General features: G+C 32.4%; 1 pseudogene; it reads left to right on the top strand.

Moving 5' to 3' along the window:
* Nucleotides 1–6,299: 6,299 nt before the first annotated feature.
* On the top strand, nt 6,300–8,479 carry LOC108745848 (annotated as a pseudogene).
* The last annotated feature ends 2,033 nt before the right edge of the window (nt 8,480–10,512 follow it).

Here is a 10,512-nt window from a genome sequence, read left to right as displayed (position 1 = left end):
ATATATATATTTTTTAATTTTTAAAATTTCTTCAGGAATTTTAAATTTTCTTATTTTGATGGCAGACTCATCATAATCAGCCACCCAAAAATCTTTGAAATTCACATGCATTTTTAACGACGGTTTAAAATTAAAAACAGCCATGACGGCAATTTAAATTATTTCTATTTTATGTCTAAATCAAGATTAGAGACTCAAAAGAACTATCTAAAAACCAACCCTCAAGCATTTCAAAATTCAATGTTTTAAAATTCAAGTTTGCCATATTAAATCTGTAATTTTTAAATGTTCAATTTTGACATTAGAATCGTGTTAGTGACTTAAAAAGATGTAATTTTTTTACGAGATTTTTCTAGGAGATACAATAAAACACTGTCAGACACAGGATCACCGACGTGTAAAGTTCATAATGTATGTTCAAAAGTCAAAACCGGCCATTACTTTGAATAACTTTAATTATTTACGTGTTCGTTGGATTTAAGATAATATATTAGCGAATTAAAACCAGAATTTCTTGAAAGCAATAAACTACGTTAATCTATCTATGTTGCTGATTTCGATTTTGACAAAAAAATAATTAGTTTAAAATGGCGATTCTTATACGGCTAATTTTACTTTTAAAATAGTGTTTAAAACACATGTTTGTTTCTGGAGTTTCTTTGGGTGGCTGATCATAACAATTCTAGCATCAGAATTAGAAAATTCAAAATGATTGTATGACAGATGCATATATGTCAGACTTGTTCATACAAATTATTAAAATTCTGAAAATTATATATTAGAATATATATATATACTTAGAAATATATAATTATATACATATATTTTTAATTTAAAACGTTCTTTTAGATATTTTAAATTTTCTTATTCTGATGTTAGATTTATCATGATCAATCACCCAAAAAATTTCGAAATTTACATGTATTTTTAACAATGTTTTAAAATTAAAATCTGCCATGTTGCGCCAATTTGAATTATTTATTTTTTATGTCAAAATCAAGATTAGAAACTCGAAAAAACTCTCTAAAAACCAATTCTCATGCGTTTCAAATAATGTTTTAAAATTTTAGTTTGCCATATAAAGTCATTTCGAAATTTTTAATTCTGACATTATAATCGTGTTGGCGACTTGAAAAATTTATTATGGTAAACGTCCTAGCGACTGAACATATACCTATTCCGAACATTAACACAACATTTAGTATTATATAAATTTCAAATTTTTTGAATACCATATTGTAATTTAATACCATATTATAATTGCCAAACATAATTTCAATATTTTAATAACAAGAGCATTTGATAAATTAATAATAATTAATACGTCCGGATATGTGTACATCCTATATAATGTATATCTTAATATAACTCTTTTGTAATAACACTCCATTGGCCACATTTTGATATACCAAAAAATAGTATAAAAATTAAATTATCACAAAAGATCAAACTTTCGAATGATTGCAATAAAACATAAATACAGTGTAAGACAGTGTATTAATTACTCTATATGCTAACCATTATTGCAGTAACCAATAGTTTTTATAATGCTTCTATTAATTATGTATATTATATTATGTTACATTTAGTAAATATATCTAGAAAAGTTACAAATTTCAAGATTGTATTAAAGAGTGAAGTAATTTATATAAAGGTTTTTTTTACAGTTATTATTATTTTTAATAACGCATTATTTCCATGTTTGTCTATAATGTGTCTATAACGTGTTATATTGTATAATATTAGAGTATTTTGTAGCTGTCGGTATGTAGAAAATTATTATGTACATTTAATATAGGTGTTACAAATGACTTTTGATCGCTTCTTCGACGATCGGTTCCACTGTGCACTGGCGGGAGCAGAATGTGAAAGTACTGTCATTGAACTCGCAAACTTAACTTTTGAATGATATTACCGCGTGCGCACTATCTTAAATGTACGTTTTGTACTAGCGTGTATAAAGATGAAAACAAAACGTATCCTAAATGTACAGAATAATCGTGATAAAAAATCTCTTAATGCTAATTTATTCAACTACGTTTTCAGAACAGTCTCATTTTAAGATTGGATGTACGTGCTGACTATTATTTTTGTATGTATGACTATCACTTATATATACTATTGTAAATCAATAAACAAGGTTTATATTAAGACAATTGATATTAGAACAAATAAGATCTATATTAAGACTATTGATATTAGTATTTTGTTCTTGTTTCAATAATGGAATCACTGCCATAATATTCCTAGAGTTCTGCGAAAAAACATCTTGCTTTAAATAAGGATTGACGTATTATTCCTGAGAGGAAAGACTCCGTTCACTCACAAATTGATTGCCTACAATACCTTTTCTCTATGTCACATTTGTCAACGGTTTTTTGCGCATAAATTTATTATCTACATGCACTATTCTCTGCATTTAAAACGCAAATTCCTTACTTTAAAAAAATAAATTCTGTATTTTAAAATCACAAATTATTTTTATATAATTTTAATGCTCGTAAGCAATCGATCAGTAAGCAATAATACCTGTGTGCAAACAAACTTTTGCTTCTTAATTTTATTTTTGTATACAGATTTGCTTGCAGGCACAACGTGTAAGTAAATGTGATTAAATTGTCTCTGAAATTATTATTTATACGCAAAAATGCTCAAAGGTAATCGATCTGTAGTCAATAATATTATGTGCGCAGTAATGCAGTTTGTACGCAATGTTGTCATGTGTAAATACGTGTCTTTTTTTTTAATTTTATATTTATGCGCAATAATGTACATAGACAATGGAGATGTAGGCAATAATTATTATGTGCAAACAATCATACTGTCGGCAAATATAATGTAGGCAAGCGTTGCTGTAGCCAAATAATTTCTAGACAGAGAGAGCTGCAACGAAATTTGTAAATTAGATTTTAAACGGGGAAGGTGAACAACATAATTTTAAGTGTTTAACTATCTCTTTATCATATTATGTAACTTAACTGTACAACATCAAAGTTGAGTTTTATTTAAATCAAACAATAACTTTTAATGTTAAAATATGTTTTTATCACTGAGAGACATTTACACTTTGTATCAAAATTTCTTTTAAATAGATGCCTAAAAATTAGTGATACATGTGTCATATCTGATAAAATGTTTTCATGCACTAATATATATTGTATATATAAATAGATACATACAAATGTGCATAAATGTATATAAACATTCATAAACATTTTATGGGAATAATTTGCGCATTTTTTGTTTTATCAAGTTTGGAGAAATATAAAAGAATTGCTCATAATTATATATAAAATTATATATAATTATGCACAAGTAATTTTTTATACGAAATTTTCTCTAAATTGATTTTTTTAAAACAATGCAAAAATTATTCTTGTAATTATTTTTTATATTTGTTCCCTATTTTACTATATTTGTTATACTAAACGATAGTTTTGATATAGTTCCAAATAATCCCTGCTTACGATTAATTTGAAATTTTGTAAAGTCTATTCGATGCAAAAATGAAGAATATAGTCTTAACTTCGGGAAATAAAAAAAAATTTTTTATTTTACTTTTCATTTAGGTAAATCTTGCTTCACATGGAAAGTCATGCGTTTCTTGGCAGAGGAGAGGTGGGGTGAAAGCAAGACATTGTAATATGAGTATTCGCATCCGCCATTTTTAATCCTTTTCTCACTCTCTTGCTCCTTTCCTCAATACCTTGCTCTCTCTGCACTTCGTCACTAAACTAAGAAATCTGTATTACAAATTAAACTAACTAAGACTCCTTATAATTCAAAAAACTGGAAAGGATACGGACAGTAGGAGTAAAAAGAAATATTACTTTAAAATATATATATAACGCTCACAGTAATTAGATATATAAATTACAGGATATGATACAATTGGATATTGAATTGAATAAAGACTCGTACGAGTCGTGTCCCAGTAAGACAAATCGACACGAAAGCATTCGCCACGCTATCCCGCTGGCCATCCTTCAGAGCACATGAATCATTTATCAGTCTCGATCTCCGATCCAAACCGAAATTGTCCGCTTTGACGATTCAATCTACATCCACTTAGCCGCTAAACGTCTGCGGCCTTATCGGGCCGCGCAGGACGGCGACAGTCATACGGTGTGTCTTATCGCAGCTGGATTCTCATTTTATGAGTCACGGCAATCGTAAATACGACGAAGAAACACGCGCTCAATCGGTGGAAAGCCGCACGACGCGTATCGTGAAAGAACCGTTCAATCAAGCGCGCATCCAATTCAATTCACGGAACGAGAATTCGCCGAGATAAAAAAATTATCTTGCCACAAAGAAGACGATTTTATCTCAATAAAGATATATACCTGACTTTTATGCGAACCGAAATTGTTAATACGGTAAATTTGAACCGTCAAGTAAGTTGGACTTGAATGATAATAATTATTTATAAATAAAAATACGAGAACTGTCTGTGTAAAGTGTATATCTCATTTCTAAGATTTTTAATATATCGCATTACCGACTCTAGTATATATTTACAGACACTACTAATTAATTTTAACGATTATATATGAAATAATTTTATGTCTTCTAGATATGAATACCTGAATCGAAACCAGATCTCTGATTAGTCAAAGAAACCGCTATTAATTTGTATGAGCTACACCTGCTACAGAGCCGTATTATTCTTGCTGTTACGGTTATATTTTGCCGTAATCAATTTCATCCGAGTCCGCGATATGCGGAATACGGCGGAAATAGTGATTTCGCATTCATGATCAGCGTCGATGGCCAATTTCAGATCTCGATGGTTTTGCGTACGGCGTCGTCGTGTAAGACTCGTTTCTCTGCCACCGCGGTGGTATGGTAACCTTTAAACCGAGAAAACGAGCGTCCTCAGGCACGAATACCGCCGCTGCCGGCTGACGGAAATGAAATACGGGTGAGAGACGAAGGCACGAACTTAATTTAGGTTGTTACGGTCGAGCCCGCCGTACTCACGCTCGCCAAAAGTGCACTGGCTGGTCTCAGGCGATAAGTCATTCCGACGATAAGCCGTCCCGTGTGGCGGCGGGACGCAAAACGACGGAGGTGCAGTTGTCCGCGGACAAGTCCGAATTAAGGTTTCAGAAGAAAAATGCACGGGTACGCGACCGTTACCGCCGGAAGGAAAAGAATTTCGCGGCGGAGAACACGGAATTTCATTTTTATGGCGGACCGTGTTGTAAAGGACTTTGTTCCGAAGACATCATTGCTGTAAAACGAATTCAAATATTTTTAAACAGCATTCAAAATGTATTTGGACTGAAAGAGGTGGCAAATAAATTATTAAAATATTTTTCACGGCACATTATCTTTAAATAATTAGGCTCTATTGAAATAAATCAACTAATAAAAAGTGCCGAGCACTAGATATACTGAATTTGTTATATTGATTTGTTGTACTGAAGACGACTCTAATCAAACGGTTGAAACGTTTATATTTCGTGTAATGCCGTATTAAATAAATTTAATATATACCTCACTATTTAGTGTTTGGCTTTTACAGGCAATTTTTATTCGTTAGTTTTTCTTTTAATTAGGTACGAGCTTTAAAAATACAAGTTAAATAGAAGGAGTGTTCAGAACATTCTAAAAAATTTTTAACTTGTATTTTTAATTAGATTACAGTTAAATTTACATTAGTTTTAATTATGAGAGGAATTTAGAAATAATAATAAATTTTAAAATCTACTCTCTCTCTCTCTCTCTCTCTCTCTCTCTCTCTCTTCTGAGCATTTAATAATATCTTTTTTTTTCCTTTTCCAGAAGAAAATGTTAAAGAAAAATACATCAGAATGCTGTGGCCATCCCATTCTATCCATATAAACGTTAAGTATTAAAATAAAAAACTGTTATCACTACTTGGGAAAAATGTAAGAAATTTAAAGAACTTTAGAAAAGATCCAAAATTGCAGAGCAACTTCTGTAATTTTACAGAATAATTCAATTTTACAAGATAAAAATTAACCATCTTTTCGAAACAAATAATTTTTTGCGTGCCAGATTGCCATCACATCATCTTTACATTCATCGCGTTTCAATCTTGACGGAAGTAATGAAACTTCGGCGAAGATACTTTATAAGGAACCGGAGGGCTGGTTCAAAGGTGTGGTCTCTGACAGACAGCCAAGCGTTGGTCTTAAATCCAAAGCCAAGCGGTGAACAGAGCCCAGATCCTTCACATCCTGCGAACCACTTAGTCAACGAAAGAACGTGCTGCCGCGGGAAGATTTTTATCTGATGTTTGCGGGAACGCGTCGCTCGTTAAACCTCTGATGCACTTTGAATCAATATGTACACAAGGTACTTATAATTTTTTTATCGCGTGTCAATTTAGGAATACTAACGTACTGAGATCTTAATTTTATTATTGATAATGCGCATTAATGAATGAGCTACGTGAAAATTTGATACGTTCATCATGTTTATGTGAAGCTGAATAGTTTGTCCAAGATTTAACGATAGAGGTATGCATTGTATAACTGTAAATTAATCTAGGAAGCTTGTGAGAATAATCTTTAATTGTAAGTTTATTTGATAATCAATTATTTTTATTTGTTAATTGAATTAATATTAATTTTGATGAATATGCTTTATATATTATTAATTCTTTTTGCGAATAAATGTATAGGATATCCCATTGAAAGTTGTTGAAATTAATTATCTATCATTTTTTGACGTAGTTAGAAAGTAGAAAACGTAAAATATCTTTTAATAGAAGATATTTTTGGCAATTTGATCTATATACTTATACAAACATTTTTATTATTTAAAAAATATTTCTAATTATTTTCTAATTCATATGTAATTAAAACTGCTAAATATTCTCTATTACAAGATATTTTATAAAAATAACAGCTGATTAGAGTTCATGAAAAGATTGGTATATTTTTTTCATGAAATATTTTATAGTTATATTTATTATCAAGAAATATTAAATATCAAATATTAGCATCTTTTTAGCAGCTTTTCTACGTAGCAAGATTTTTAACTGAACGGGCCTCTATTTAACTCGAAGAACATAATATTGTGCTTGCATAATTTGTGTACGAAACCCTCAATTAATGCCCGAAGCCCGAATGTGCATTTAGATATTAGTTAAGAATATTCCACGCGTTTGCAAAGCTGCTGCAACAAAGTGATTGATCAGTTGTGAATGCGGTGTTTATGCCTCGCGGTCCCCGCCGACAATTACGGGTTTGAAGGATGCGTCGTGCCGATAGGTAAGCAAAGTAAGGAATTCGTCCTTCCTCGAAGGAAGATCCCGAGGATGACGAGAGGAATGGCAGTGTCGGAGCTATTGTCCAGTGAGAGAATCGAAGAAGCGTCGGTGGAATGAACCGAGGATGAAGTGAAGGAGGTGGAGAAAGAAGATGGGGGGAAGGGCATCACCCCCGGGGCATGGTATAAATCGCTATGGACAGACAGCATGTTCAACTAATTACAGATCCCTGATTACCGACGGGCGCGACCGTGGCCGCCTAATAAAGAAAAAATAAATTAATAAACCTCTAATATCGTGGCCGGCCGATCTCACCTGTGGTCTTGGATAAAAAAAAGAAGTGTTTATTAATTTATTGTGATCGAGACGCGATAAAAACCGTGGCCAGATAGGTACGTCTTCGGATCAAAGGATTCGAAAATGTTCCTCGCATTGCAACAGCTGGAACCGGATCCGCCTTCGTAAACCCTTCTCTTCTGTCTATGTTAATGCGACTTCATCATATCGTCACATACCGAAAATTTATTCCTCCTTCTTACATTAATGTCGAGAATCGTGTCCCCATGCATTATTAAATCTTTCCATATTCCATATTCAACATTTTTACCTGCACTTAGAATTTTTCCTAAAATATAAAATTATATATATATATATATACACATCATTTATACATTTATTAAACATTTATTAACTCTGCAAAAGAAATAGAGATAAATATATGCATATCCTTTTCGAGAATTTAATCTAAAATAGAATCTCAAAACGCAGTAATTTCACATTATACTTCAAAAGGCCAAAATATCTCCCACGCGGATACATCACATAAATTATCTTGTCTAGTAGAAAGGTTAATTAAGCACACAAGATTTATCTCCGATTTCTCGACCGGCACATCTCAATTTACCTAAGTTTCGAATTAGCAAATAGACTAACGTTCCTAGTAATCTTCTACGCCGAAGGTTAAAGAAATCATTAACGAAATCGTCGACGAGAATTGGACTGCCGCACGTATCAAACAGGCGGCGATAATGCGATGGGAAAGAGAGAGGCTGTTGACTCGAAGGAGGAGAAAAGGAGAAATAGCGGAACACGGTGAACTTCCGCGTGGGCCTATCTTGGGCCCGCAAAATGGCGGTGACAGAGGCGTCCGTTGCGGCGACCTCGGAAGGATTTATATTCACGGCGGCGAAGATTCAACCGGAGTTACTCGACAAGGCAGCCAAGACTCCCTAATGAACTGTGGCGAAACCGGACCCCGGGTGCGTCAGCGGGGGCGTTTTCACGGGCAATTAATGCGGCCTTAAAGAAGCCGCACGAAACGCCGCCCTCGCGAAACGAACTAGAGCTATCTCGATTAAATCGAATCCGTCATTTCTGCACGTCCAATTGTCATGAATCAACACACTCTCATGGAAAAAATAGATTAGGTGAGACGATTCATCACAGTTATAGCTTGCTGGGCGAATTCAACGCCTTTAAGAAGATTTGATGGTACTACAAAGAAATTATATCTGTAAGTAATTATCTAATGCTAATTCAGTTAATTCTTTGCTACAATTGTTAATGTTAACAAGTAAAAATTATTAATGTAACAAGTTTTCTTCATTACAGCAGCAAAGAACGTGCCATTTTAGCTAGCATGTTTTGTTAAAAATTTTGATCTACATATTGGATTGATTGATTTTAAAAAGTTAGTGATTTTAAAAACTGTATTAACAAATTTACTGTGCTATTACAGCAAATATGATTACCTATAATCGCTAATTTTATTCAGCTATACTTTGCTACTTTAACATGAAAAATTAACTGTCCGTATTTTATAGCTGTAAACAAGAAGCAATATTTGAAATACATATATTTAAAATACGTATTTAAATACATTTTTATGTTTTATATTTCGTATTTAAATACTTGTTTTGAGAATATTTTATATTTTGCATTTAAATATAATTTTTTTATTATTTCGCGCGTATTTTATATTTAAATACAATTTTTTTAGTATTTTGCTCACTCCTGGCTGGAGGTTTATTGAATAAGTGAAGTTTTTAATTGCTTAACAAATCTTTTTTCTATGATCTACATTCATAATTTATCTATAATAGTGGAAATAAATTTAATAGCTTTCTCAGAAAATTTAATTTTATAATTAGTAAAAGTAATATCATATTTTTATACTTATTTTTATACGTATTGTGAAAATTTAAGTCAAATTAGAAGAATTTCATATTTATACTTTTTATATTTTTCATTTAAGATATGTGCAAATTAAAACAGATATTTTATTCTATAAAAAGTAAAATCCTAACTTAATGCCACAGTAATTAACATTTATAATTACAAGACAGTTATATTTTTACTTGTTTTACTCACCAGATTTGCCCGATAATTTTAACCGGGGTATCTTCATGGAGCTGAAAAAAATGAACACAACATTTAGCAACGGCGAATAGCTACAACACTTAGACAGGATGTAACGCGCAATTCATTATAAAACCTTAACGACTTTATTAAGACAAGATCGTTAGTATTTAATTACATTATCGCAGAAGTATTATTAGATTGCTGTCCAAATGAAATGTGACTCGATTCCTTAATAAGCGGATGTAATCGGCGCGCTGGTGGCGCAGCGAATTTCAAAGGTACCGATATCGAATCGGAAACGCTTATATTCTTAACGATTGAGCGAATATCGAAGCCGTCGCGGATGAAAAGCGCAGAAAGCAGATCTCGCGAGATCGAGATCGTGGCGGCGATATTAATAATCGGTCGCAGCGACGCAACGAGGCCGCAACAAATTTCTTATGGGCGATCAACCTATAAGTCGGGATAGTTACACTGTTTAGCCAATTAGCGGAATGCGACCGGTTTTCAGACGCACGAAGAAAGAAGGTGATCTTCTCAGCGGGATTATAGCCGAGCGGACGAATCAAATGGACATCTGTAGTTTTAGGGCCGGTCGTATCAATGGGATAAAGAGCGGATTTGATCGATTACGGTCAAGTAGATTAAGAAACCATCACTTTAAAAGACACCAGTATACCTAATATAAAATCAAACTTGATCACGCAGTAATCTGATCGGTGTCTTGAAAAGTATAGAAATTGATTGTCACTTTGGATACAAGTATGGTGGATAATTTAGATTGATGCATAATTATTTTGCATTCAAGTACAAATTTATGTGAAGTAAATTAAAACTAATTTTCTATAATATTCATCGAAATATTATCTGAAAATGTAAAGAAAGTCTTCAAAAAGAAAATAATT

This window comes from Trachymyrmex septentrionalis, unplaced genomic scaffold (assembly GCF_001594115.1).
Source record: "Trachymyrmex septentrionalis isolate Tsep2-gDNA-1 unplaced genomic scaffold, Tsep1.0 scaffold150, whole genome shotgun sequence".
NCBI classification, from domain to species: Eukaryota; Metazoa; Arthropoda; class Insecta; order Hymenoptera; family Formicidae; genus Trachymyrmex; species Trachymyrmex septentrionalis.
The sequence above is the reverse complement of the archived record's forward strand: the minus strand, read 5'-3'. Positions and strand labels throughout refer to the sequence as shown.